This window comes from Acomys russatus, chromosome 17, assembly GCF_903995435.1.
Source record: "Acomys russatus chromosome 17, mAcoRus1.1, whole genome shotgun sequence".
Taxonomy (NCBI): Eukaryota; Metazoa; Chordata; class Mammalia; order Rodentia; family Muridae; genus Acomys; species Acomys russatus.
In genome coordinates, this window is record NC_067153.1 from 62,739,152 (window position 1) to 62,766,547 (window position 27,396).

Below are 27,396 nucleotides of genomic sequence, written 5' to 3' on the forward strand. Positions count from 1 at the left end.
TTGGTGCTGTGATTGATTGCTCCCTCCTAGTGACAACATTGAGGTTTGGACAGGTTGTCACCCGCTAGTGCTTGGTTAAACAGGGTGCTATTCAGTCTCAACTGGATTTGCGTTAGAGAGAGAGAGAGAGCGCTGAGAGCCCTCGCCTTCACCGTGAAGATCCTTAGGCATGTGGCGGAAGCGAGTCGAGGGCTCAAGCCCAACTTCACAGACCCACCCACTGAGTTTGGAGAGGGTAAGGTGACCTCTAAAACTTCCAAAACCTGAGGGCTGTCAGGGAGCAGTGTCTGCCACTCAGAGCAGAGAGCCCTGTCGTAACCCTAGCTGCCATTCGCTGTGCGTCGTTATCGGTTGAGACCAAAAGATCAGGTCAGAGACTCTGACTGCGGTTGCACGATGACCGGGCGTGCCCGGGAGCAAGGAGAGTCTTGTCATTGACCAGAGCCGCAGAGCATCCTCCGGGTGTCGACGCCGGGGCCGGCGGGGCCGGCGGGGGCGTCGCGGAGGCGGGCCCGGGGACGCTCGCAGGCGCTCGGGCGCGGCGCCCCCTGCCGGCCGGGCTCGGCGCGCATCCAGTCCGGAGCGCGGGGACGCAGGCTGGCGAGCCGGCAGCGGGCGAGGGCCGGCGGGCGGGCGCGCCCGGCAGGGTAGGTGGCCGGCGGGGGGACGGGAGGGCCGGCGCGGGGCGCGGGGCAGAGGGCGCGGGCGGGAGGGCCGGAGGGAAGGAGGGCGGGCGGGGGGCGCGCGCGGAGGGTCGCGCGGGGGACCGGCGGCGGGGGCGCGCGGTGGCGCGCGCGGCGCGAGTCATCAATTATGCAAGGGCTCGCGCGGCGCGGGGGGCGGGCGCGGGGAGCGCTCCAAGATGGCGCCCACCGCAGTCCCGCCCGCCGCAGCCTCGGCGCCTCTGCAGTCCGGCCGCGCCTCCCGGGCCCCGCGCTAGGGCCGCCGCCGCCTCGCCCGCCGCAGCCGTAAGTCGCCCCGGAGACCCCGGCCCGGCGCCGCTCCTCGGCCTGGGCTCTCTTCCCCTCTCGCCCCGGGACCCCGGAGCGGGCTCGCCCCTCTCTTGCCCGACGCTTTGCCGCAGAGCGCGCGGCACGGCTCGCGGGCCGCGGGGCTCACGGGGCTCGCGTGGCCGCGGAGCGGGGTCTCTGCCCTCCGTCTTTTGCACGGGTGTTTGGAAGTCTTGCTTCCTTCTGCGGTGTTCGCCGGGGTTCCCGGGGAGAATGGGGGGCCGCCAGCTCCCACCCCTGGATACCCTACCCCCCCGGGTCCCCTGGTCGAGCCGGGAGGACGCGGGCTTGCCCGGGCGCCCCCTCAGCTCTGCAGCCGGTACCCAGCCCCCAGTGCCAGCCCAGCCTGGGCTTTCGGGCTGCTCTGCGGCCCCTCATCTCTGCCCCCTCCCCCAGTCCTTACTGAACCCTCCTCCCTCCTCCGGCTCCACATTGCTACCAGCTGCAGAAGCCGGGCGGGGGGGGGGGAGGACTCCTGGGTTCGTGGGGCAGTCAGGACACCTCCTGTCCTTTACTCCTGTACTCGGATGTATCAGTCCCCCTCTCATCAGGGTGCTCATGGGCTGTGTTGGAGCCCCCCGCGACCTTCCTTGGCAGGCTAGGGATTCCTGCATCAGAGTACATCACTTTCAGAATATCCCCTTCCCCCCCCCCCACCCCTACGCCACCCTATGCAGAGAGAGAGAGAGAGAGAGAGAGAGAGAGAGAGAGAGAGAGAGAGAGAGAGAGAGCTTGTTCCTCTCCCCGCTCCCTTCCCTCCCCCACCTTACCACGGGCAGCAGCACCCTGGGCTTCTTGTTCGCCCTGGGATACAGAACTGTTAGCCCAGCTCCACAGCTTGGACCCTTCCTCTTTACTTCGCTCTTGGTTACCTCGGGGACCGCAAAACCTCTCTCCCGGGAGCCCCGCTGCTGCATCCTCTCCACCGCCCTCACAACCACCGGTGGAGACTTGGCAGTTAACTTTCCGGGCGGTAGTTGGGGGGCTGTCAGACCCTTTCAGCGTCCCCAACATCGAGTTAGGGTGGAATGGGAGTCATTTTTTTCCCCCAGCCTAATAAATAGGAATTCTCCAAACCGTGCAATCCTTCCAACTACTCCACCCTATGCCCTCTGCCTCACGTACACTGCGGTCTTTGAAGCACGGGGAATACATTTTTATAACTGGAAGGTTACAAGATTCGCATCTGTGCTCATAACCAATGTCATCTGTTGGGGCGGGGGTGGGGGAGAACATAGCAGAAACTTTGCATTTCATGTGGCTGTACTCAGGGGCAGAGAGAAAGCGCAGGCTGCAAGCCCTGCTGCACAGGGGGCACCCAGGAGGGCAAGGATTGGGAGCAGGAAGTGTGGGTGAAGAAGGCCCTTAGGGCAAAGGGGGGGGTGCTTTTTATAACTGTGTTTAAGCCTGGCGATCCTTTAGAGAGGGGGGATGTGTTAGGCCTGGGGGATGCTATAGCTTTCCAAGGAGACCCCGGGTGTGGTAGGGTCCCCCCCGACCCCCGCATCTCACAGGCTCCCTTCCCTTTCTTTTCTCCATATGCATTAGAAGATATGGGGGTGGGAGCTTTATTCTTTCCTCAAAAACTGTGTTTTTGACGTGTAATGCAAATGGCTGGGCATTGCCACCCCGCGCCAGGATGGTAGGAACCGAAAGCTTTTTAGCATATTGTCTGTAACCTGGCTCTTGGAAATACTGCAGCGCTTGCCTCTGGAACTCATGACCCAGAAGAGACCTTCAGTCCTCCCTGAAAGAGGATTTGATTGCTGGGGGGCTGGGGAGGGGGGCTGGTAAGAGTTTGTGTTCCGTGAGCATTCCGTCTGTCCTAGAAATCGAAGCTCTCTGGAGAGGGCCGCACGCATGTTCCGTGTTCTCAGACCGTCTGATGTGTGTGGATGTGATGTGTCTCTTGCTGGGATGTGGTGCGGATTGCAGAGCACTTCATGGTGGAGCTGGCCAGCTAGCTGCTGGTTTCTTGTGGTCTGCTGGGAGGCTGACTTTATAGGCGGTGGTTGGTTTCCATTTGAGGTTTTGTCAACTTTCATACAAATACTTGGAACGTATTTTTTAATTAACTAAAGATAATGACTTGGGATGTAGTACATTTAAAAACAAGTAGCCTCACAGTTGCTTCCTTGAAGGAAGACCCTGAGCCCTTTCCCGCACCCTCCTCTCTGCCCTGCCTTTTCATTTGTTTCATGCTTGTTCTAGAGGGGTACCCGGCTGCGGTGCTGAAAGGACAGCTCCCGGCTCCCTTAGCTGAAGGGGCCGGCTGGGAGGGACCTCGCTTTGCGCTGCCGGGTCTGAGCAGCAGCCTCCCCTGTGGAACCGGATCTGCATGTGCGTGCGCAGCTGCCTTGTACTTGAGGTTGAAGGTCTAGGTATCGCGTTTTTTCTGACTCCCACATGAGTCCACATTTTGGTGTCCCTCCTGGTGGCAATGCGTCGTAGGCTTCTACAGCTGTATACATGCAAGGCATACGCGTTCTGCCGACTGCAGGGTTTCAGCACATTTTTGTCTTTTCAAACAGCAAGAAACTGTTAATATTATGGCAATTCGGCCTTGGCCAGAAGTGATTAGACAGCTTACCAAGTTAGGCTGAGGCTGAAGGGCATTTTTGCTGGGTTGATCTGAGCAGTGAGCTAGCAGGGAAAGGGACTCAGCAGGCCAGCTCGTGGTCCTATTATGTCACTGTGCTATGTTGGTCTAAAAATTGCTTTAAAACCATAGATTAAGAAGGGGGAACATAGAATTCAGCTTGCTCAGCCTCCTGCCTCCCTTGGAATCCATCTTATGGGACCCCTGTGCCGAGCAGGCCAGTAAGCCTGTGCTACAGAGCAAGTGTTGAGCATAGCTTATCCAGTGCGTGGCCAGTCGCCACAGTCATAAAGATGACACGCACTGGTTGCAGAAACGGCACGGAAGAAAGTCCTCCGTGCTCAGCAGAAGCAGTGGCCATGTTTGAGTGAGACCTTTCGATCCCGGAAGTTGTTTCAATGATAGTTACTTTTAAACTGTATTTTTCAGGTTCTTAACCTAACGGACTTTGGGGAGGGGTACCCTCAGACATTAGTTTGTCACATTTCCATTTGCTTTCCCCCTTAATCCTTTCAATAATTTTCACAAAACTGACTTTAATGTGAAGAACTTACTTACAGAGTAAACCTTTAAAAAAAAAAGTCTCTTGGCTAAAATGTAGCACACTGACTAAAGGAATAAAGACAATTTCTCTCTGTCAGGCTCTCGATGGCTAGTGTCACCCTGTGTTTCCCATATGTAAGACAGTGTATCAGACACGGACACATTTGCGGAATGGCACCAACTTAGAAGCATGGGGCTGTGAAGGACTGAGAAGGAGACTCATAACTTTGGCCCCGCGTGCTTAGCGCTTGTGAGGGTGCTGTGTGACTGCCATGTTGAGCTTAGTGATTTTTTTAAAACATAAACACAGTTTGTAAAAAGATGGGAAATAAATATAGGGAAAGAAAAGAAAAAGGAGAAGCCCTCTGAATTTTTTTCCTGTCTCTTTGTTAGGTTTCAGGAACACGGCTAGGACACCTGGTTAAACATGGAGGAGAAATGACTCAACCGGTTGCCATAGTTAGAGGCAGCTCTGGGCCTTAGATCAGACAAAGCTCAGTTAAGATCCTGACTTGGTCACTTACTTGTGTTTTATTTAGCCTTGGGTAAGCTATCCAGCTTCTGGGTTTTAGTTGCTCTCTTCTATAAAAATGGGAATGATAATGCTGACATTGCATCGTTTGTGGGGATTAAATGAAATGTTTCCTTTCTCTGGAGATTTAGCAGCGCAGTGGGTGTTTACATGTGTCTGCTGTCATGCATACACACCATGTCAGGAGCTGCAGCAGTCTGAAAAGCAGACAGCTCCTTAACGTCAGTCTGGCTTAGGGTGTGGGGTCTGCAGGCTCCTTAGCCTGAGTGGACATTGCCTAAAAGGAGGAAGAATATGCCGTATAGTGGCTGTGTTGGTCTCACACTGCACAGAGGTGGCAACTGCCAAGGTAACTCTTCTCTTATTGGCTCCTGAGCTAAGCTCTGACGGCCGGTGCTCCTTACCACAAAGGAATGTCTTAATAAATACACACAGGCTGCTTGACCTACAGATCTAAAGACGGAGCAGGCCCGAAGGCTGAGGCCCACATGAGCTGGGTTTTATTAGCGCCCTAGAGTTTGGAGCGGCTCTGGACTTTCAGTTTTCTTCTCGTGTGATCCTTGAGCGCCTGTGTCTGAGCGGATCTCACATTAGGCCTCACGAGCTGTCACCGTCGCCCTGTTTATACAAGCTCAGGACATCCCAGCTGGTAACTGTTAGAGCTAGGTAAAGGCAGGCAGTATTCTGTGTTACAGCTTGGGAGATGGCGTGGCTGGGAGACGGAGTTGTCCAGCCGTGAGGATGAGGTTGCCACAGGGCTGGCTGGTGATTCACACTTAAGGATTTTCCCCCCATTAAATGGTGTTACATTCTGATGTTCATATAACCAAGTAAAATGAACAGTTTTGGTTTATTTTAAGAAATTATCATTATCCTAGGTAGCTAAACATATCTTAGTGAGTGGGCATGGTGCAAGATTTTGAGAGAGGCAGAAAGAAGGCAAAAGTACTTTGGAAGGAGCATTTTGGAGGAGAAAGAATGAGGGAAAATGACCCGAGGATGTGTCAAGGAGTCGCCAAGGCTGCACGCGTTTCCTTCTGCGTCTGTCCCAACGCTCTGCCCCCATGCACATCAGAACAGCGCTGTGTGGACTGTCCCACCTCCGTTTGCCGATCTTTCTCCCTGTGTCTTGCACATGAGCATCCTTACGTGGTGACCCATGAGTACTCTCTCACTGGCACCCTAGTTAACCAGGACCTTGGGAGAGCATGGCTGTGGACACCCGGAGCATCTTTACTCATGCAAACATTGGTGCAGGGATTGGGGGACAGAGAGCATGCTGGGAATTGGTGCGTTAAGGTCTAGGAGCACAAGTGGGTCTCGGACACAAGTGGGTGCCTTTGGACCGCGGGAGCGCAGGCAGAAGGGGTAAGATTTTCCTCAGGCTCTAAGAGGCACACCGCCATGAGGAGAACTGAGTGTTAGCTGGAGAGGTTCAGGGCCGTTTCTGTAACCTCTAACCCTTCCTGTGTCACTGTGGCTTGTCCAGGGGGTCTAGAAATGGAGAGCACTGAGTCCCTCTAAAGTCCCATTGACTGACTCCTTCCCTCTTCTTCCCCGTACTGCTAAAGGCGTTGGAGTCCCGGGTGCTACAGACTTGTACAAAAGTTGTGAGTTACACACTTTCTTGTCTGTTAGTATTTCCACCCAAGTGAACCTGGCGAGCCAGGGAAAGCCAATTAGGTTACTTTTTTTTTTTCCCTTTTTTTCTTTCTTTCTTTTTTAAAAAATTTATTTCTTATGTATCCAATATGTATCACACATTACAGATGGTTGTGAGCCACCATGTGGTTGCTGGGGATTGAACTCAGGACCTCTGGAAGAGTAGTCAGTGCTCTTAATCTCTGAGCCATCTCTCCAGCCCATAGTTAGGTTACTTTTAACGTTTAGGTAGTATTTGATAGTAAAAGAGACCAAGACTACTTCATCAGTGAAAAAACAGTCCGTTTTCCTGTATAATTTCCTCCTGATTTAGTTGTGAAGACAGTTAAGTACTGAGCCCCCAAAAGCCTGGGTCCATTGCGAACCATCCTTTAGTGGCAGTTTCCTCTTTGTGTGGGGCAGCAGCTCCATGTGTGAAGAAGGCTGTTTTGTGTTTGTTTTTGTGCAGTTAGCTCCTTATCTCGGCTCTTTAAGGATAAGGCGGTGAGCTTTGGTGCCTCGGCCACTCCTGCCTTCTTGCCTTAGCAATAAGCTGAGCAAAACAATGTTAAGTGAAAACAAATTAGTACGTTGTTATTAAACTGCATAGGAATATTAAGCAGGCTACAAACAAGCCTGGCAGGACTTTCTCAGAACACCCAGGGACCTCAGTTGAATTCTCAATTGGATTTCCTAGGATTCAGTGTAAAGAGATGCGACCCCTTGTTTATAGGGGAAAATGCCTCGAGTAGAACAGGCGTGCTTTAAAGATTGGCACTGAGCTCGTGGGGGCAGTGTCAGGAGTATGAGGGGTTACCAAAGGGGAGGTACAGAAGGTGAGGCCTTTGGGGTGTGGACATAAGGGCCGCTCATACCTCATGATGCGTGTGACCTCTCCCGAAGACTCCTGGGCTCTGTGTCTGGGCTCATTTCCAGACTGCAGTGGTCCTGATACCTCGGACCGAGCACAGAACCTCAGGAAGGAGGAATTTCGCCTGTTTGTCTTTAGTTCAGTTTTTTTCTGGAACTTTGCCGCACATTGTCCTCTTTACCTGATTTCGGTGTTGGGAAAGCTAGAGGGTGTTTTCTTGCTTTGCGGGGGGGAAAGGGCTCACATTCCCCACCCCTCACCGCCATCCGTCCACAAAAGCGCTACCGGTTCTCTTCCGCTCTACCTTAAAGTCCACCTGCTGTATTTACTCGCTTGAATAGTCGCTAGAGGCAGAGGGCTCAGAGTTGTTTTTACTGTCCCCAGCCATTCAGTATGCTTCCCAGGAGCGCAGCCGCAAGTCCTGGGCACATCCACGTAGCCCCTGCTGTCCCCCTCAACTGTGCCCATTGTCTTTCAGAAAGATTTTATCTTTAAAATATTTATTGATCTATTTATTTATTTTATCTGCATGGGAGTTTTGTCTGCTTGTGTGTCTGCACCACGTGCTGGTCTAGTGCCTGTGGAGGCCAGGAGGAGGCATCGGGCCCCTGCTACTGGAGATCCAGGTCACGGTGAGCTGGTGTGTGGGTACCGGGCTGGACCCCGGGTCCTCTGGACGAGCAGCCAGTGTTCTTAATGGCCGAGCCAGCTCCCCAGCTCACTCTGGCGATTTGATTTCTCAATCTAGACTATCTTAGATCAGTCCTTCCTTTGCTTTATCACAATACACAATTTCCCTATGTTTTCTTTTTATTTATCCTAATATCTTGGGTTACTTACTGTAAAAAAAATTAATTTGAGTGAAAACAATCCTTTTTTTCTTTTCTTTTTTTAACTACTTAAATTGCTTTTTAAGGTTTCCATTAGAACCTTCTTCTTCTTGTTCTGTTTGTTTGTTTGTTTGTTTTTTTGAGACAGGGGTCCTCTGTGTAGCTTTGGCTGTTCTGGACTCCCTTTGTGGACCAGGCTGGCCTCGAACTCACAGCAATCCACCTGCCTCTGTCTCCCGAGTGCTGAGATTAAAGGCGTGTACCACCACAACCAGCTTTAAGTTATTTTTATTAAACTGTGTTTGTTTCTCTTAGTTTATTTCTTAGCCTGGCTATCACACAAATAATTGAGACTCCTTTATATTTGTTTATAAGGCTTTACAACCCCACCTTGAGCAGTTAAAATCCGTTCTTAACCCTCTATGTTACCCTGGCTCCATCTTTGCCAAAATCCCCAAGTTACTTGATTTTAGTTCTTTCTTTGCTGCAGCTGAATCTTCTTCTCTCCTGCAGCTCTGCCTGTGGCTGAATCCCCTACTTCCTTCTCTAACTCCTCCTCCCCTGGCTGGTAGGAAGTCCAGCCCTATTGTCTCTCCTGCTCACTGATTGGCTGTGTAAGCTCACTGATTGGCTGTAAGCTGCTTTATTGGCATACAAAGGGGCAATTGGGGAGCAGAGTTTATACAACATTGAGACAGGAGATTCTCAGAGCAAGGCTTGCAACCAGAGATAGGGGACACAGAAACCAGCATTTGAATTACACAGTGACCGCATGCCAACAATGAGCCCCTGGGTTTTGTTGTTGTTCAAATACTTTTACCCCCGCCCCACCCTTTCTGTTCTTTCTTGATATTCTCAGCTAGCCTTCGATTTGGAGGTTGAGGAGTCAGAGTCATGCACTTCAGGCTGTGACTGAGGGCTGGCTTTGTCTTGGCTGAAACAGTGGGTTTCTTTCCTTTTCTATTGTTTCCTTCTGTTCCAGACAGACATGAGTGAAGGCTCTAAAGGTAGCCACTGAAAGGTAAGAACAGAGGGAGGATGGGATCTCATCCATGCTGCTCCTGTGGATGTCAAGCCTCAAGCCTGCCTTGGGCGAGTCCACTGTGGATCTGGAGTACATGACAGGGGCCACTGGCCCGGCAGAGCATGGGCACACCTGGGGAGCTTGGCCTTGATCTTACCTCTTCCAGTTAGCAAAGATCTTCAAAGGAGGAGGAGGAGGAGGAGGAAGAGCAGGGTCTGTGAATATTGGAATCTGTATACCAACATAATAAAACACATTTAGAAAAGAACACATCAGAAATCCCTTCAATAAAAAAAATAATAATTTCGTTTGTTAAAATTTCCTTCTTTCTTTTTTTTAGTCACTGGGGTTTCCTGAATAATTTCAGTCCTTGTAAGTTCCTTTACATCTTCCTGTTTGCACTCAGACAGTTGACAGCGGCCCCGGTGGCTTGCCTCGGAGCCAGGAGGAGTTCATGAATATGGCATAAACAGATTTAGCACTCTGTGTAGGGACGCACGGCATCCTCACGGTCCCTTCTGTGGTCCTTTGCAGTGTCGCTAATCTGTAGCTCTTGGCAAGCCCCGGCTGGGCCCTCGTTCCTGTGAGCCGGCCTTTCCCAAATGCCGTGCAGATAGTGCCGCACCACAGCACCTAGCTTCTGGAGCAGGGCCTCTTTTGTTCAGCATGATATCTTGGTGACTTATGTTGCACCAATTGGTCCTTCGTTATTGGTGATGGTATCTTACTGTACATAATTGAATTGTTTGTTCAGTTGTGACCAACCCTGCATCTAACAATTTGCTTATTCATCTGTGTAAGGACACCTGGAGTGGGGGATGTTTCTGGCTATTGTGAATAAGTGCTGCTCCACAGGTCTCTGTGTAAGCCTAAATTCGCATCCCTCCCGAGGTCATCGCTAAGAGCGGAGCTGTTGGGGCTGGGGGCGGTGGCACACACTTTTAGTCCCAGCAGTTGGGGAGGCAGAAGCAGGCAGATCTATGTGAGTTTGAGACCAGCATGGTCTACAGAGTGAGTTTTGGGACAGCCAGGGCTACACAGAGAAACCTTGTGTTGAAAAAACAAAAAACAAAACAAACAACAAAAAAAAGAGTATGACTGCTGGCAAGTATAATAAGTGTGTGCCTGTCTTTGGGGCAGCGTGCAGTCTGCGCATATGTGTGCACACACCACTTCGTGCATGTGTGAAGGGGGGTAACCGTGTGTCTTCTGTCACGTTCCACCTTATTCCTCTGAGTCAGGGTCCCTCACTGAATCTGAAGCTGATTTCTTGACTGGACTTAGGGTCAGCGAACCCCTTGTCTTTTCTGTCAGTGCTGGGTTTGCAGGAGCCCGCTGCTGTGCCTGGCTTTTAACATGGATGCTGCAGGCCTGGCCTCAGGAATTGCACAGTGAGTGCCCTCTGAGACATTAGGGACAAAGCTAGTGAACTCGGTGCCAGTGAGGCCGCACCACTGTGCACCCTCCCCGGAGGCGCTCTATCTCGCTGTTTCCTCTGTCACCTGGTCAGGGCCGGTTTGGTTTCTCCCAGTCTCAGTCAGCAAGGGGCCAGTGGTATTGGACTGTGGTTTCAGTCTGTAGTTCTCAGTGGCTGATGATATGGAACACCTTTTTACACGCTTGTTTGCTGTCTGAATACTTGAGGTGAAGTGTCTGTTCCTATATTTTGCCTATTAAGGATGTATTAGATTTCCTATTGTGAGTTTTGCTTCTGTGTGTTTTTGAAAAAAAAAAAAACATATATATATATATATATTCTAGAGATGTGTTTCCCCAGATTAATCATTTGGATATGTTTTCTCTCAGTGTCAGCATTTTTTTTCTTCTTACTTGTAATGACACTTGTCAAATTTTTGATTAAGTACAATTTCCCCTTTTCCTCTCTTATGGGTTGTGGGTTTTTTGTTTGTTGTTGTTTTGTTTTGCTTTTGATTTTTTGAGACAGGGTTTCTCTTTGAGGCCTTGGCTATCCTGGACTCATTTTGTAGACCAGGCTGGCCTCGAACTCACAGCAATCTGCCTGCCTCTGCCTCCCCGAGTACTGGCATTAAAGGCGTGTGCCACCACCACACCCGGCTATGGGTTGTGGTTTTAAAGACATATATAAGCCCTTTTTGTCTACCCAGGATGGTGTTAGATGCTTTTAAAGGTTTTATGGTGTTAGAACTGGACCTGAGCTCAGATGTGTCCCTTCTGTAGAGGGCGGGTTTTGTGTGTGGTGGTCTTCACCACTGTGGGAGGGATGACCCTGTCTCTCTCTGTTGAGCTGGTCCTGCGCTTTTCCAAGTCAGGTGGCGCTGCCTGTGTCATCCTGGACTCTGTCCTGTTCCATTGCTTTGATCATTTGTCCCTTCACGTGTGCCACTCACGATGACTGTAGCTTTACAGAAGAGTTTAAGTCGGGTCACATGAATTTTCCAACTTTGTTCTTTTATTAAAATTATTCTGGAAATCAGGCAGAACTAGCTGGTACATATCTGCAAAACCTCCTACTGGAATTTTGATTGAACTGTATTAAATCTATAGACCAGTTTAAGAATTTATTAGCTGGCTCCCGGCTTCTCACCAATGAGTGTGACATATTTCTTCATTTATTTGAGTACTGTTTGACGTCTTTCATCAGCATTTTGTGTGTGTGTGTGTGTGTGTGTGTGTGTGTGTGTGTGTGTGTGTGTAAATGAGAGGGCAACTCGTAGGAATCGGTTCCCTCCCTCTGTAATGCGGGGCTCAGGGGTTGAACTCAGGTCCTTGGGCTTGCCTTCAAGTCCTTTTATTCTTTTTGTTTTTTTGTTTTTCAAGACAGGGTTTTTCTGTGTAGCCTTGGACTCGCTTTGTAGACCAGGCTGGCCTTGAACTCACAGCGATCCGCCTGCCTCTGCCTCCCGAGTGCTGGGATTAAAGGCGTGGCCCACCGTGCCCCACCCACCTTTACTTCTTGAGCCATCTCACCAGCTCCCGATTTTGTAGTCTAAGCATATAGATTCTGGACATTTTTAGATTTATTTTTTAGCTAATGTAAATGGTTTTATTTTAGGTTTCAGCTTTTAATTCATTTCTTGAATGTAGAAAAACAATGGATTTTTAAAATGAGAACTTGTGTCTTATAACTCATAAACTCACTTGTTGATTTTAGAAACTGTTGTATGAGCTTCTTGGGACTGTCTGCAGATAACTGAATAGTCTGTGAAAAGCGAGTTTAATTTCCTCCATATGGATTTATGTCTTTTCTTCACGTTTATTGCAAACTTCTTATCAGATATTTGATGCCAGCCCCTTCCCTGCTCTTAGGGAGGAGCGCTCAGCGTTTTACCAGTAAGTTGTTCCTGTCCGTCTTACCAGCTTCACTTCTGTCTCTTGATAATTTGTCAGGAGTGGATGTTCAGTTCTGTCGAGTGTTTTCTCTGTGAGTTGGCGTGACTGTGTATTTCTTTACTTTGCTGATACACAACTTGCTTTTCAGACACAGATGTCTTTGATTCCCTGGTCATGAATGATACTTTGTTGCAGTGTGTTAGTCTTTCATGTTGTTTTGATTTGTTAGTATTTTGCTGAGCAGTGTGTGGCAGTGAAGCACACCTTTAATCCCAGCACTTGGGAGCAGAGGCAGGCAGATCTCTGAGTTTGAGGCCAGCCTGGTCCACATAAAGAGTTCCAGGACAGCCAGGGACCCTGTCTCAAAATAACAACAGCAATAACATTTTGTTGTTGCTGTTGAGTTTTGCATCTACTTGAGAAAATAGGTCTATAGTTTTTATTTTTATTTTTTTCCCTTGGATCATCTTTGCCAAGTTTGGATGTTGATAATATTAGCCATGGGAAACACCTCATCAAATTCCTTTATTAACTAACTATATGGTAGGGGCTAGGACGGTGGCTCAGTAGGTACAGTGCATGCTGGGTAAGCGTGAGGACGTAGCCCAGCACTCATGGTGGTGCTGTGTGTGGCTCTCTGTCCAGCGCTGGGGCTGTGGCAGAGAGGTGGCCCTGTTACCTGGCCACTTTAGCCAAATGGCTCCTTCTAGTTCCAGTCAGAGACTTTGTCTTGAGAAATAAAGCAGACCAGCTGCAGAGGTGGCTCAGTAGGTTCCAGCACTCGCTCTGTGAGCACCTGAGTTCAAATCCCCAGGACCCATGTAAAATCTGGGCTGGGCTCTGCACACCTGTAACCCCAGTGCTGTGAAGGGCGGAGCCAGGAGGATGCTGCAGCTTGCTGGATAATAGCCTAGCTCCAGGTCCAATGAGAGACCTATCTGAAGGCAACTGGGCAGGAAGTGATACCGCCTCTGGCCTCCATTGCACACAACGTATGTGTATATCACTCACATATTCACACGCATGAAACAGAAAAACATTAAAAATGCAAAGATCGGGGCTGCAGAGATGGCTCAGAGGTTGAGAGCACTGCCTGCTCTTCCAAAGGTCCTGAGTTCAATTCCCAGCAACCACACAGTGGCTCACAGCCATCTATAATGTGTTCTGGTACCCTCTTCTGGAGTGCAGGTGTACATACAGGCAAAACATTGTATACTAAATAAATAAATAGAAAAATTAAAAAAAATAAAACCAAAAATCTTGGTAGATTGCTGTAGAGGAAAATGGCCAGTGTTGACTTCTGCTCTGCCCCAGGCACATGCACACACACACACAGACACACACACAGACATGTGTTGTCCCCACCACATACATACAAATAAATCAGAAAAGAAAAACTTAGTTGGTAGACTTTCCTTTTGAAACCATCAATCCTAGTCACTGCTCTATTGCTGTGTAGAGACACTGTGACCACAGCAACTCTTATGAAAGAAATCGTCTCCCTGGGAGGCTTTAGTCCATTATCAGCATGTCCTGGAAAATGGTGGCGTGCAGGCAGGTGCTAGGCAGTAGCTGAGCACTGCATCCTGGTCTATAGACTGAGTGTGTGTGTGTGTGTGTGTCTGTCTGTGTGTGTGTGTGTGTGTGTGTGTGTGAGAGAGAGAGAGAGAGAGAGAGAGAGAGAGAGAGAGAGAGAGAGAGAGAGAGAGAGAGAGAGAGAGAGAGAGAGAGAGAGAGAGAGAGAGAGAGAGAGAGAGAGAGAGAGAGAGAGAGAGACTGTCTTGGCATGGGTTTTTAAAACCTCAAAGCCCACCTCCAGTGACACACTTCCTCCAACAAGGCCACACCTCCTAATCCCTCTAATCCTTTCAAATAGTGCCATGCCCTAGTGACTAAGCATTCAAATATATGAGCCCATGGCGTGTGTTCTTATTCAAACCACCACAGTTATCTGAACTGCCTCAGGGGTTTTCTTTTACACAGGTTTTAAACTACAAGTTGGATTTAAATAACTTAGGATGCTTATGTCTTTGAAATTTTGTTGCTTTCAAGGGATTGGTTGCACTTAATCTAAGTTTTCCAATTTACATGTGTACACTTGTGTGTTGTTGATGGATATGAGGTCTGTAGTGATGCCTCTTCTTTCATTTCTCATGTTTTTTAAATGTAAATTTGAGTAAATTTGTTCTTCTTTCTCAACTGGAGCCTTACATTGTTGATTTGAGCAATCCATCCTCTTCCCCACTCCTCCCTTCCTCCTCTCTTCCTCTCTCTTTCTCCTCCTCCCTCTCTCCTCCTCCCTCTCTCCTCCTCCCTCTCTCTTCTGTTTCCCCTCTCTCCTTTTCTTCCTCCTCCTTCCCTTCTCCTCCATTTTTCCTTTTGGCTTTTGAGTCAGAGTCTTGCTACATAGCCCAGGCTGGCCTTGAATTCACAATCCTCCTGCCTCAGTAATACAGGTTTTTAATAAGATGATTTATTTTCCAAGTACTACTATGACTGGATTTGAAAACTTTTGATAACCTTGACTTTTTATTTTTCTTGACACATTGTCTCTGATCTTAACTTTAAGGGGCGTGGTCTAGAATCTGGGATAATTTTCAGTCTTCTTTGCCATCTCATAGTCTGTCATACATTTTATATGAGTTCAGTGCTTTAAAATAAGCTCTGTTTTTTGGCCCAAAGTAAAGTCTGTCTTGTTGACTGTATGGAATATGGGTTCTGTTGCTGGGGGGTCATCTGTGGCTACTCTACACACCCAACTGGCTATTGGTATTTTTCAGTTTCGTTGTGTCCTTGGGCATTTTCTGTCCAGTTATTTTAACGACCGCTGAAAAAGTAAAATGGAAGTGTCTCGCCACACTCCTGGTGTCTGTGTCTCGCCACACTCCTGGTGTCTGTGTCTCGCCACACTCCTGGTGTCTGTGTCTCGCCACACTCCTGGTGTCTGTGTCTCGCCACACTCCTGGTGTCTGTGTCTAGCCACACTCCTGGTGTCTGTGTCTAGTCACACTCCTGGTGTTTGTGTCTAGCCACACTCCTGGCGTTTGTGTCTAGTCACACTCCTGGTGTTTGTGCTCCTTCCCTCAGTTTTATCAGGGTTGGCTTTGTGAGTGTGTACACATGCAGAGAAACATATATGCACACATACATACATTTTAGATTTTTCTTGCCTTCTTTGAATTGATCCCTTGCTATTATTTGATGTCCTTTTCTATCCCTAGTAATTTTTCTTGCTTTGGAGTATTATCTGATACTGTTAATATAGCCATTCCAGATTTCTGATGATTCATAGTTTCATGGTATTTATTGTATCATTTTTTTTACTTAAAAATATCTTTTTATTTGAAGTAGTTTCAGACTCATATTCGCATTGCTGTAACATGTATTACTAGGTTATAGCCATGTTCTTTCTCTGCGCCGAGGTCCAGTCTTACAGTAAACACCCTCCCATTGTCTTTAATGTGGGCTTCCTTGTAGGCGGCATGCAGTTCGTTTTCCTGTTTTTTTGTAACTGTCTGTCTATTTCTGTGTCTCCATTTTCAGTATGGTGAGAGCACTTCACACATGCGGTGCCCTCCTCACGGAGTGCACTGTGCGATATGGCTCTGTGGGCTTCAGGGGCAACTTACGCAGCAGCACAGCTCTTGCTTAACTGCAAATGTGCACTCGCTGATTAATAGCCCCACCTGACAGTCTCTGTTCTAATCGGTGTGTTTTGGTCATTTCCATTAAAAGCAATTTTGTTTTGTTTTGTTTTTTGAGACAGGGTCTCTCTGTGTATCCCTGGCTGTCCTGGATTCTCTTTGTAGACCAGGCTGGCCTTGAACTCACAGAGATCCACCTGCCTCTGCCTCCCGAGTGCTGGGATTAAAGGCATGCGCCACCACGCCCGGCTTAAGCCTCATTTTTTAAAAAAGAAGCAAAATGTGCCCTGTCTTCTCCCAGACAGCTCTTTCTAATGTTCTTATCCTGAGGTTCTGTGTTTCCTTGTAATTTCATTTTCCTTCTGGGTGAAGAATATTTTTTATTTTAAAGCAAGGGATGTTAATTAGGAATAACCAAACTGTGTAATTTGAAACTACTGATTAAAGACCTTAGTTTTGTGATAGTGTGTGACACAGCTCCATTTCATTTGTAATATATTAATTTTTTTATTCTTGAGAGTATGTATTGCATGTATGAAATGAAATACAATCATATTCACCCCTTGTTTCTCCTCTTAACTCCTCCCAAATCTCTCCCATCGAGGCCCCCTTCAAACTGTGTGTCCATGTGCCATTCCTCCGTCTTTTCCTCTCCATAACCTCCAGATATGGGTGTAGGGCCGTGGAAAGTGTAACAGTGGCCCTCCACCCCCACGGCAGCTATCATGGGCCAGGAGCTCCTCAGCAAGTGGTGGGCTCTGCTGGAATTTGGCTGGTTCCATCGTGACAGGTGTCCTGCAGACACTTCAGGTGCTGTGGCTGGGGTGATGGAGACAGGTGTCCTGTAGGTGCTTCAGGTGCTGGGGCTGAGGTGATGGAGACAGGTGTCCTGCAGGTGCTTCAGGTGCTGGGGTTGGAGTGATGGAGACAGGTGTCCTGCAGGTGCTTCAGGTGCTGGGGCTGGAGTGATGGAGACAGGTGTCCTGCAGGTGCTTCAGGTGTCGTGGCTGGGGTGATGGAGACAGGTGTCCTGCAGGTGCTTTAGGTGCTGGGGCTGGGGTAATGGAGACAGGTGTCCTGCAGGTGCTTCAGGTGTCGTGGCTGGGCTATGGGTGCGGTTGACAGTGCTCCTTGATGGTCTCGGCCTCAGTTCCTGCCTCCAGGTTCCCACCTTGAGTTTTCACACTCACTCCCACAGACAGTGCCTCCAAGCTATAAGAGGAAATAAACCTTCTCTTCCCCAAGTTGCTTTTGGTCGGGCTGTTTTATCACAGCAATAGAAAGTCTCACTAAGACAGAAATCAGTATCAGGTCATGAGTTTTCCTGTGACAGACCTGACCGTGTTTAGGAGGGTTGTGGTGGCATTTGAACTCTGGGCTGGAAGAGCCACTGAGTCTGAGAGCTGACTGGGCTGTCCTGTGGGAAGAAGAGAACGTTGAGAGCCGAGCAGATGGCGGAGGCCTGGCAGAGACGCTCAGGCCCACTGCTAGAATGAAACCTGTGCTTTCCGGGGACAGTGGATGCTGGGGAGCTGGGCTGAAGAATCAGCAGTAATTGAGAAGAGAACCAGCACCATCGAGGTAAAACCTTCTACCTCAGGACTCTACTTCCTGAGAGTCAGCACACAGAGGCTCAGCCCACAGGGGGCCAGCCAAGGCCACGTCTCCTGCTGGCAGCCATACTCGGTGGTGTGCAAAAGTCTCCCATGTGAGGGTTTGAAGGAAGGAATGGTGAACAGATGAGGCTTGGCACTGTGGGAGACCAGGAGAGGTTGTCTGGTGGAGGTGCAGCTTTGGCTAGAGTGATGGAAGGGGTCATGGGAAAAGATGAGGTCTGGCCCCACATGCCAGGGTCAGACTCTGTGGAGAGACCCGGGCATTTGGAGATGCCAGTACTGTGGGACAGTCACCAAGGACAGCAGCAGCTGCCGGGGGAAGCTGGCTTGGGCCAAGGTCACTGTGGTGAGCCTCTTGGAGCCCAGAGTCTGACACTGAGATTTACAGAGGGATTTTGGTTTTCCTTAGATTTGAATGTAACTGAGCCCTGTTGCTTCCCTCTTAGAGTAAGGAAGTGTGTCACTCATTTATTCATTCATTTATTTATTTAATTTTACAAGAGCCCACAGTTGAGACTATGGAGCTTTTGAGACAATTTGAACTTTGAAAGAGATTGTGAATATTTTAAAGACACTGAACTTATTTATTTATTTAGTTTTGTTGTTGTTTTTACAAGACAGGGTTTCTCTGGGTAGCCCCAACTGTCCTGGAACTTGCTCCTTAAACCAGGCTGTCCGTGAATTCTGCGATCTGCCTGCCTCTGCCTCCCGAGTGCTGGGACTAGAGTCATGCACCACCACTGTCCAGCTTAGAAAATAAACTTTTAAAGTGTATGAACTTTTAAAGGTTGTGGGAATTTTAAAAGTTGAAATGTTTTATATTGCGATATTAATATTAATACAAGCTTGGGAGTGGATAAGGAAGGAAGGGTAGGGCTCAACAGTAATATGTGTGTCAGGTTGGCAACTGGTCGATCATACTGCTTAGGAGTTTTAAAAAAGATTTTGTTTATTTTATTTGATGTGTGTGAGTGTCTTGTTTGCACGAATGTGTCTGTACTGTGTGCACACTGTGCATGCAGAGGCAGAAGAGAGTTAGGTCCTCTGGAGCTGGAGTGACAGAGCTGTGAGCCACCTGTAGGTGCTGGGAATTGAACCCAGGACCATGGGAAGAGTAGTCAGCGAGCCATCTCTCCAGCCACTGGTGCCTGGTTTTAATGTCAACTTGACACAGGCTATAGTCACGTGGGAAGGGGGAGCCACAACTGGGAAAATGTGCCCACCAGGTCGGCCTTTCAGCAAGCCAGCAGTACATCCTCTCAGTGATGGATGTGGGAGAGCCCAGCCCTGGGCAGGCGCTCCTGGAGTTCATAGGGACAAGCCAGTTAACAGCGTTCCTTCATGGCCTCTGCATCCGTTCCCACCTCCGAGACGTCGGCCTTGAGTCCCTGTTCTGCTGTCAGTCATAGTGAACAGATCTGTAACCAAGGCAGTCAGGGTAAGGCCTTTAGCGTTGTGCCGTGACAGGACAGGGTCAGGGTCAGGGTTTTGAGGGTGTGTCTGTATTAGGGGTGGAACTGGGGCTTTGTGCATGCTAGACACGTTCTGTTCTGCTGTACCCCAGCCCCCTGTTTTTTTCCTTTGTTGTTTGTTTCTTGAATCTCTCTGTGCAGTACTGGTTGGCCTCTGCCTGTGGTGATCCTCCTGCCCCTCTATCCCAGGAGCTGGGATTACAGACATAGACAGGTATCACCAAGCTTGCCTCTGTTTCTTCTAAAAGCCTTTCCCTGTGCTGTTCAACTGGCATAGCTTCTTCCAGTTCATTTATTCTTCCGTTGTCTCCAATTCATGTGCATACATATATATGTAGTTTTAATTTTGTAAATTTCCCTCCCTCTCTCCCCCGCCCAGTGTGTGTGTGTGTGTGTGTGTGTGTGTGTGTGTGTGTGTGTGTGTGTTGGCGTATGTGTTAATCAGAGAACAACTCGCAGGAGGAGATGCTGTCTCCTCCCACCTGTGCGGGATCTCTCGGATCAGCAGGATCGGCAGCAAGCACCTTTATCCACTAAACATTCTCACTGGCTCCTTAGCCTTTTAAAAATGTTTTTAAAAATTACCTTTTATTCCTTGACAATCTCATACATGTATATAATGTGTTTGGATCCTCTTAGCCCTCATTACCTCTCTCATCCCGTTACACTCCTCTGTGATCCCTTCTCAACAACTCTCCTTCCTATTTTGATATCTCTTGTTTTGTGTAAAAGTAACTTTTACTCTCCTGGCTCAGTTGTTGTCTGGGAGACTTACTGCCGCCATCTGCTAACCTAGGCCTAGTCCTGGAAGCTTCAAGCCTCGATACAATCTAACCGAGGCCTAGAATGTCTTCAGCCTCTGAGACTTACTGCTTAGTGAGCTCACCCTTACTTGTTCTTTCTAAGCCTGGGCTGGCTGGTTCAGCTCAGCTGTTCTGGCTCTAACTCCTTGCCCAAATGACTTATTTAACCTGGCTTCTCTCTCAGCCTCTAAATTGCTCTGCTTGACCTCAAACTAATTAAGCAATCTGTGCTAATCTCCTGGCTCCTTCTCATTCTCTGGCTCCTTCTTCACCTGAGTTCTCTCTGCAACCCATCTCTCTATTCCTGTCCTGGTAAAACTGCCTCCTCTCTCCGAAAAACTGCCTCTTAAGTAGCTTCCCTTTCCTCTCTCTCCTCGTGAGAGTTGGGCATATCCTAGTCTGTCAAATCTTCTCTGATTTGTCACCTTTTCTGCCACTCAATTAGACGTCACTTTCTAACATGGGTGCTTCTTTCTACAAGCTGACTTTACCTTCATTGTTTGGGGTTAAAGGCATGTACCACCACGCCTGGACCTGAGCTTTTCTTTACCTGATACTTGCTCTATACCAGGCTGGCCTTGAGCTCAGATCTGCTTGCCTCTGTCTCCTGGATTAAAGATGTGTTTGCGTTCGAGCTGGATCACACAGACCTAGAAGGTCTTTGGATGTGATCTCTTGCCAGAGCAGCCTTGTTGTGAAATAATATTCCTCTACAGTTTGGTTTTCATGTGATCTCCTGAGTGCATGGGTGGGGGAGGGGACTGTCACATATTGAAGCAAGGGAAAGTCACCAATGTGTCCCTCTCCAGTGACCATTAACTACTTAAATCCCTGGAGAGAGGTGGGGCTGGAATGTTGTGAGCCTGCACCTCTTGTGTGCAGGGATCCAGAGCTACTCTGAGTCCACGAGTGCACTGGCCACGTGGGACCCAGAAGGCCGCGTTTCACAGCGTGGAGCACGTGGACGGTTTCTTCCTTGTATTTCTCTGGGCATCAATCCAGTTAGGCGTCAGTGGCCTCTTGTTTCCGTGGGCTAGAGCAGGCACCGCTCAGCCTCTGTGGCATCTACCTTATCATTTGTGTCTGCCAGGGAAGGATCTGGCAGCAGTGCACTCTGGGCGCAGCCTGGGCAAACCTCTGACGTACTCTTTAGGTGACCGTGAGTACCAGAGTTTATAGCTTTGCTGAGTTCCTCTTCCTGTCGTTGCTTAACTCTCCTGGTCCAGGGTTTCCCCTCGCGGCTCCTTTGCCTGGAAATCCTGGAGTTTTGCACCTCGGTTCTGTTTTCCTTTTCCTGAGACCAGTTGGGAGCCGGAGACAAGAGGACGAGAGTCCTGGGTGTGTCCTGGTAATTCTGTCAGAGGACCTGTCCTCTCCAGGCTGTTGTGGTTAGCACTGCTGCCTCGGGACAAGCTAAGAGAAAGTGCACAGTGGGACCTCCTTTGTCCACTGCTTAGTGAATGGGGCCCCCATTCCGGGTGCCTGAACCAGAAATAAAGGTCTGTGCGTGGAATTTTTTCTGTTTGCATCAGGTTTGTAGTTCTATGTTTGGGTTGACTTTTTCACTCCAGCCTAGAAGATACTAGAAGTGAAAAAACAAACAAAGTAACAGAAACCAACATCTTCATGGGGCCTTGAATTGGTCTCTCTTTCCAAACTGCTTGCTGTCATGTTACTTTCCTGTCTTGGGTCAGGTCATTCGCCTGGTTTTAACTGGATTCTCAGTGGTGTCTGGAACCAGACACTGCCTCCGCCTTAAGAATGCCCTCACAGAGGAACCAGCTACCAGTGAGAAGCCTCATCACAGCTTCTCAGCCCCAAGAGACTGAAGGGTTGGGCAGCTGGCCGGGCAGTCCCTGGTGGAGGACAGGGTCTCTCTGTCTAGCCCTGGCTATCCTGAGGCTTGCTATGTAGACAAGGCTGGCCTTTAATTGATAGAAATCCACCTGCCTCTGCCTCCCTGAGGGCTGGGATTAAAGGCGCGTGCCACCACCACGCTCACCTTCACTTCTGTTTAGCTTTTTGGCGTAGAGTTAATTTCTGGAATAAATAAGCCTGCGCTTGGTACTGCTGAAGCTCTGGGGAGTGGGTGTCATGTCTCCCTTCCTTTCCTGCAGGCAGGGCCTTCCAGTTCTTCATGTCTCTGTGGAGAAGGTCTACACATTCCCTGAGGAAGGCGAGGGGCAGGTGTGGGGCAGCAGCGCAGGTGAGGCTTTGTGACTCTCTGCACTTACAAGCCCTGGGAGTCTTTCTGAATCAGGGTCTGTAGAGGCTGTCACTGTTGCAGCAGCTTGGCTAAATCTCTTATATGCACACACGCACGCACGCATGCACACATACACGGACACACGCATGCACGCATTCCATCAGTATATATGTGTTTACTTAGTAAATAAACATCACCCTTTCATCATTGTGGGTCATGGTGTAGAATATCATTGTACATACATTTTACATATGTGATACTGTCTCTTCAGAATAGCTATGTGGGTGTAAAATTATTGAACTGAAGATGTGAGTCCCTTCAACTTTACTCATGTTAACACATTTCCTGTGATTTCAAATGGTCCTTAGGTATAAGGCCTTTTACACTGGAAACCTTTTTGTAATCTTCAGTCTTTTCACTCTGGCCCTGGCACATGTTTTACCAGAAGTGTCTGGAGACAAACATGGATTAAAGAAATTCCCGCCTCCTTCCTAGTAAGAGGTGTGCATGAAACATAGCACAATAGCAGCTAAAGAGCCAGAAGAGAGGGCCGTGGCGGGAAGCTTTGCGCGTCCTGTTGCTTGGACAGTCAGTTCCTATTCCTCCAATGCTGGTTCTGACGTGCTCGTCCGAGGAACACTCTGTGTGTTACTGTCATCTCTACAGCCGCGCATGTGTAAACAGAGCCGCAGGTGAGAGCCGCCTTTCACTGTACTGGTCACGGAGAAGCAGAATCCGAAGCAGGATCCCACGGCCCGCTCCCTGGCTCACCCGATATAACAGCTCTGTACAAGAAGCTGCCTTGCAGAAGAGCCTCATACAGAGACCAGAGTGCCTGAAATACATATTTTTCTGTGTAGTAAACCATTTTCCTTTGACACTATACATGGGGACTGCCCCTCCCCCCAGCACTCCCCACCAAACCAGCAGTAAGTTCTTAGAATTTTCCATGTTCAAAGTGAGTGCTGTGTTCTCTCAAGGCGGCCACACTTGGGTGCAGTTTTGCATAATAAAACTGGTTTATTGCCTGTTAAATTTTCATCTTGTTTTAATATTTTTAGTTATATGAAACCTTATACTATTTGAAAAATTGGGATGATCATCTGTTTGTTTGTTTGTTTGTTTAAATACAATGCAGTAAAAGTACAAAACAAAGAAAATCAGCTATCTTGCAGGACTGTGCGCGAAGTCTTTTGTACAGAATATACCTGGGTTTCCTTGCCTAAATCTGTTCACTGGACCCGTTTCACGTCAGTGCATAGGATCAGGTGCTGCCGCGGTGCAGCTGGAGAAGGCAACAGTGGTGCAGGCTTACTGGAGGAGTCAAGGCCGTTCTTCCCCTGCATGGTGGCTGTGGAGAGTAGTCCTACAGCACAGGCGCTTAACGTTCTCGCGGCCTGGTGCCGTCTTAGTGCTTTAGCCAGTGTTGAATGAACTAGAGGTAGTTGTAATTTGTAAAGCCCAAGGTGCACTTTGCTCATGGTGGAGCCTGGTGCTGGCTGCTCTTCAGCTGTGGTAGGGCTCATGATGGCTGTGGTAGGGCCTCATGATGGCTGTGGTAGGGCCTCATGATGGCTGTGGTAGGGCCTCATGTCGGCTGTGGTAGGGCCTCATGTTGGCTGTGGTAGGGCTCATGATGGCTGTGGTAGGGCTCATGATGGCTGTGGTAGGGCCTCATGATGGCTGTGGTAGGGCCTCATGTCGGCTGTGGTAGGGCCTCATGATGGCTGTGGTAGGGCCTCATGATGGCTGTGGTAGGGCCTCATGATGGCTGTGGTAGGGCCTCATGTCGGCTGTGGTAGGGCCTCATGATGGCTGTGGTAGGGCCTCATGATGGCTGTGGTAGGGCCTCATGTTGGCTGTGGTAGGGCCTCATGATGGCTGTGGTAGGGCCTCATGATGGCTGTGGTAGGGCCTCATGATGGCTGTGGTAGGGCCTCATGTCGAGACACGCAGAAGAGAGCGCACAGCATGGTAAGAAGCCAGGGGGACTGAGGGCAGGCTTCTTTTTTCTTTTTTTTTTTTTCAAGACAGGGTCTCTCTGTGTAGCCTTGGCTGTCCTGGACTCGCTTTGTAGACCAGGCTGGCCTCGGACTCACAGCGATCCGCCTGTCTCCTCCTTTATTTTTATTTTTATTTATTCTTTTCTCATATAATACATCCAAACCGCAGCTTCTTCTCCCTGCACTCTTCCCCTAGTCTCCTTCTCTACTCTTCCCCAGATCTACTTCTCCCCAACTTTATGCTTCCCCCCAGGAGAAAAGCCTCCCAAGGACATCAAACAAACACTGCACAACAAGATACAATAAGGCACAAACCCTCACATCAAGGCCAGGTGAGGCGACCCCAAGAAGGGTCCCCAAAGCAGGCGAGAGTGCCCCCAAAACACCAAGCCAACAACCATAGCATACACGCAGAGGACCTAGCACAGACCTCGCAGGCTCTGTGCGCCCCCACAAGCCCTGCTGCCACTTCAGGCTCTGTGCGCCCCCACAAGCCCTGCTTGGTTGACTCTGCCAGCTGTGCTCTTCTGATGGCCTCAACAGCTCTTTGTTTGTTTGTGACAGGGTTTCTCTGTGTAGCCTTGGCTGTCCTGGACTCGTTCTGTAGACCAGGCTAGCCTTGAACTCATAGAGATCCGCCGGCCTCTGCTTCTCTGTGTGCTGGGATTACAGGCATGCGCCACTGTGCCTGGTTTCCACCCCCGCTTTTGTAATAGTGTGCTTTCATAGCTGCTCAGTCAGTCCCTGAGACCAGCATCGAACCCTCTGAGAGGAGCACACCTAGTGATCTGACTACCTTGTGGCGCTCCACCTCTTAAAGAGCGCACTCCAATGGCTACCATGGTGGCTACCAAGCTTCCCACACAGGCTTAACTACACCTCACCCCACATGTGCTCTAGTTTTCCCTCACAAAGTCAGTAGCCTTCTCTGCTTAGCATATAAAAACGTAGCATCCTGCACAGGTTTGCACTTCCTGTGCTGGTTGAGTCCAGATGCTCTCTTCTGAGTGTTGCTTCTTGAGTGTGCACCGAGTGGTCAGCATGTATGTGCCTAGTCTCTATCTTCTCCAGACAGTGGCCAGGGAATTCCTACAGTTGTAAATCATTTTTTAAAAATGTTGATTTTATTTAGCATAAAAATGCATTGTCTTGGTAACCCTTTTAAATAATGCACTATTCAAAAAACGTAATAGTGGGGGTCTGGAGAGATGGCTCAGAGGGTAAGAACACTTGCTGCTCTTGCAGAGGAGCAGGTTTAGTTCCCAGCACATACATGGCGAGCCACAATCTCCTATCTGTCTTCCTTCCTTCCACCCATCCATTCATCCATCCATGTTCACCCACCCTCTCTCCCTCCCTCCCTCCCTCCCTCCGTCCCTCCCTTCTTCCCTTTCTTCTAAGCTTACCCATTAGGGTTGGGTGCCCAATGTTACCCATTAGTTTATGTCTCACATAGGCAGTTATTTGACTATAGAGTGGGACATCACTGTCTATGTACAGTGATGATTCCAGGAACCATTTCATCTGGATCTGGGAGAGAGACAAGAGATCCAGGAGAGGCCAGGAGCTCTGTGATGCAGGCAGAGCTGCCAGAGTACCACAGAGCCTTCCTCTGCAGATGTGGAGGAAAGAAGTCATCCCGTGAAAGCGCATCCTGCTTGGGAGGGCTCTGGTTACCTGTGGAAGACAAGCAGCTGACCTTGAGTGTGCTTTGGCAATTTGCTGTCCCCTGCAGTGGGAGCATCATTACAATGTGTTCAGATCACACGACAGGGAGTCATCCTTTCTCTTCCTCTATAGAAGCACCATTTTGTAGACTCAGATCACATGATAAGAGGTCAGGTGTACCTTATGTACTGTTTGTGAAAAGATGTTTCTGATAATAGGGTTCTAAATTTTGTCACAAAGGAATGCTGCAAATAAAATTTAATTGAGTTCCTTTTCCTTTTTCTTTTTGAGACAAGGTTTCTCTGTGTAGCCTTGGCTGTCCTGGACTCACTTTGTAGACCAGGCTGGCCTCGAACTCACAGCAACCCACCTACCTCTGCCTCCCGAGTGCTGGGATTAAAGGCGTGTGCCACCACACCCGGCCATCCATTGAACTTTTAATGTCAACCTAAGAAATTGTTTTATGCCAGCTTTTAAATTTGGGCTAATTATGGGTTTATAGATAAGTTACAAAGACAATAAAGATTCTTTATTTTTAATTTTTTTCTTTTGACAGGGTTTCTCTGTGTAGTCCTGGCTGTCCTGGAACTGAGTATGTAGACCAGGCTGACTTTGAACTCGCAAAGATCCACCTACCTCTGCCACCCAAGTGTTGGGATTAAAGATATGTGCCACCACCTCCAGGCTTGATAATAAAGATTTTTTTTAAAAGAACAATATTCATACATCAGTGCTAACCAAATTCTGTGTTTCTTGGATTTTACCAGTTTCACACTGATGTCTTATTTCTCCCCAGGATTTAATGTAGCATACCACACTGTATCTCTTCCTCCGTCTTTCTTAGTCTTCTCTGTCCTGTTACGGTTCCTTAGTAGCCTGTGGGATATTCATTAATGTAGCATGGTCTGTTTTTCTTTTGTTTAGTCTGTAGCTGGGGGCTTGGAGACGGATACCTCAGAGGTACACACCAAGTGCGCTGTAATGTTAACAAGTACTTAGCAAGCGGCACTAGCCTCCAGGTTAGCGCTGGCTGGTTCTCCACCAGGAAGTTCCCACTCTTCTTCCTCCTCTGATGTCTGTGTTCTTTGGAAATGAGTCACTAGACATAACTTAACCTTGGGATCAGTGTTCACTGCCCAGGGGAAGCGAGACCTGTCTCCCACCAGTGTGTTACCAGTGTGTCACTGGCTTTGGTGAGTACAGAGCATGTGTTTATGTCATATTTGGGATGGCCACACTGCACTGTTACTGTTTTGTTACCCACACTGCCCTGCTTTGGCTGCTGAGGCCTCATCAAGGCTTCCCATGTCCAGCTCTTCTGCTGCTTGACCGCCTCCCTGCTCTCCGGAGCTAGAGGGCTTTCCAGCCTCGTGTTTCCCTTGCCTCGTTCTAGGTCAGCCCCTTCCCAGGAGCCTGGTTCTTTTAGCTGGATGAGTCAAGATCTGAGTATCGGATTGAACATTGCCGTCCAGCCTTGCAGTGGCTGGAGCTAGGGAGACGCATGCCTGGTTAACAGTATCCCCCAGAGAAGTGCTGTGGAATATGGAATCTTGGGCTCTGGAATATTTGCATATAAATATTGATATACGTCTTAGTTACTTTTCTGTTGCTGTGAAGAGACA

General features: G+C 49.0%; 1 protein-coding gene across 1 annotated transcript in view; it reads left to right on the forward strand.

Annotated features, from left to right (window-relative positions):
• The first annotated feature begins 903 nt into the window (after nucleotides 1-903).
• The window catches only part of Scn8a (sodium voltage-gated channel alpha subunit 8), a 179,912-nt gene continuing 153,419 nt past the window's right edge, over nucleotides 904-27,396 (forward strand). Inside the window, exon 1 of the mRNA XM_051160368.1 lies at nucleotides 904-968. The gene's annotated coding sequence lies outside the window, so the exon portion shown is untranslated. The remainder of the gene's footprint in view (nucleotides 969-27,396) is intronic.